A 2,500-nucleotide genomic window follows, 5' to 3' on the forward strand; every position below is an offset into this window, starting at 1 on the left:
ACGGACCTGAAGCACGGTTCGGCTATTACGGTACGTCGCTGTTATGTACCTCACAAAGAGCTCCGGGAGTCCCAATCCCCTTAGTGCCGATGTTATGGCATGGTGACTAACGCTGTCAAACGCCTTGGCCACATCTAAGGACACAACGTGAAGCTGCTTTAAGCAGCTCCGTGCGTCACGAAGGGCAGTTGATAGTACAAGCACGTTCTCAGCACAGCCATCGTGTACTCCTCGTTGCCGCTCATCGATGAGACCGGCTTTTGCCAATCTCACCGCCAAGATTTTATGCAGCTGACGAACGACGACTGAAGCCACACTTATAGGACGGAACTCGGATGGTGTTGAGCTTCCGTCCTTCTTAGGGATAAATACCGTCCTGCTGATCAGGAGCTCAGATGGAAATGCCCCCACCGCAAGGATGACATTATAAAATAAGGTTCTTAGAACTACTGGCACACTCCTCCATTGCCTGCTCGAGATGTTATCGAGACCCGATGCCGAGGAGAGCGGGATCTCATTGGCCTGGATCTCATGGCCACGAACCGGCTCAGCGATCCAATGCAGGTCCTCCCTTTCCTGAACTGGATGAAGGTGTTCAATGGGGACAGAAGGACTGGTGAGCATAGGTGTCCAGTACTCCACCATCTCGCCAACGGTTGGTGTTTGAGCCTGCACCGGGCCATCCAGTACAAGCTTGGCCGCGCGAGACATGTCCTTCTTCCAGAGTTCCTGCATGGCCGCATACTCCCTTCTCCTCAGTCTCCACCTCGGCACGGGCCCGGCAGGTGCAGCTTTAGGTGGCCGGAGCAGTGGTGTTCTCCGCTCCTTTACTTTCGCAGAAGGCGTCGGAAAGACTCTTTGAAGCCATCGACAACAAGCACTCGGTGTTATTGGTTCTCGATTAAGAACCGTTCTCGCAAGACTTACGAGTTCCTCCGCTTCATGGGATTTCACCCTTTCGGCCGGATCAATCAGCTTACGGATAGCGTCAATATATTGGCACTGATGTTGCTGTGCCGACGCAGAGTGCTCCTGAACAGGAGTAGGCGAATCCGCCTGTCGATGACTTGTGTCGTGATGTTGAGTGACACTGGAGGTTGAAGACTGAGACTCAACGGCAGGTCCACGCTCGCGGCATACACCGATCTTCTGTGTAACAAGAGCTTTATACGTCAATTTCTTTCTGAGGCCCTTCAGTCGATCAAGACTGAATTTATTGTCGAAGACCGTCAGTAGATGTTCATTCATAAATTTGACGTTGCCCTGCACACTCGCAAGCGCCTCAGCCGCCGCCACCATCTCAGTCTCTTCCTGAGTCCACCTAACCTTCTTTACGGCCACCTGCACTCGTTGGTTGGCCTCGTCTGGATGAGCTCTCCTCACATGGACCCCTAACCCGATGGAAGTGGGAAAGGATCGCGAACAATGGGGACATGGATGTAGTGCCCCCCGCGACGCAGGATGTTGTGCGTCGTTACTGGACTGGTTGGGATTTCTCGAGGTCGTCGGACAAACATTCCGATCCACTGTGGCCGCTGTCGTAGGGTCGGCGATCCGAGTGGCCCGAGGGCCCGCCGACAATGGGTCACTTGACCCATAATCTTTCTTTTGATTCTTCGGGCCTACGACAATAGAGCCATGGGGGTGGCAACCCCATGACCCATAACATGCCTCCCTCAAAGTGACTAGAGCCGCCGCCACATTAGCGCGAAGGCAGGCCATTTGGGTGGGCTGCACCCTTACAGCGGCTCATTACTGCTAGGCAGCACGTCTTGTCGCACAGGATTTAGCCGCAATGCACTGAATGGACAGGTCCAAACAATACATCACGTTACCGTCGGGAACCACGAGGAGGTACCTGTGCGACTAGGACGGGAGAGGCTAATGGACCTAACAAGAGGTCTATATTACGCATCACCGTCCCGCGGGAGGCCAAGGCACGGGACCGAGCTCGGATCCCAGCCACGAGAGCCGTTCACCTCGCCCAGGCCCGGCACGTCAGCCAGACCCGCTTCCCGACCAAGCCCGACACGCCCCGCTCCTCAGAGCCAATCCTTATCCCGAAGTTACGGATCCAATTTGCCGACTTCCCTTACCTACATTAATCTATCGACTAGAGGCTCTTTACCTTGGAGACCTGCTGCGGATATGGGTACGAACCGGCGCGACACCTCCACGTGGCCCTCTCCTGGATTTTCAAGGTCCGAGGGGATGATCCGGACACCGCCGCAACTGCGGTGCTCTTCGCGTTCCAAACCCTATCTCCCTGCTAGAGGTTTCCAGGGAACTCGAACGCTTATACAGAAAAGAAAACTCTCCCCGGATCTCCCGACGGCGTCTCCAGGTCATTTTGGGTTACCCCGACGAACACTCTTACGAGGGCCCGAATGGTATGCGGTTCCGCTGCCGGGTTCCGGAATAGAAACCGGATTCCCTTTCGCCCAATGGGTGTTTTTTGTGCATGTATATAATAACAAAATATGCTGCGATTTATATAATA

The 2,500-nt window shown here is 54.5% G+C and overlaps 1 pseudogene; it reads right to left on the reverse strand.

The window, feature by feature from the left end:
• LOC143262993 (large subunit ribosomal RNA) overlaps positions 1-2,500 on the reverse strand; it is a 7,678-nt pseudogene that overhangs the window by 3,113 nt on the left and 2,065 nt on the right.

The sequence above is a fragment of the Megalopta genalis genome, unplaced genomic scaffold (assembly GCF_051020955.1).
Source record: "Megalopta genalis isolate 19385.01 unplaced genomic scaffold, iyMegGena1_principal scaffold0260, whole genome shotgun sequence".
Classification (NCBI taxonomy): domain Eukaryota; kingdom Metazoa; phylum Arthropoda; class Insecta; order Hymenoptera; family Halictidae; genus Megalopta; species Megalopta genalis.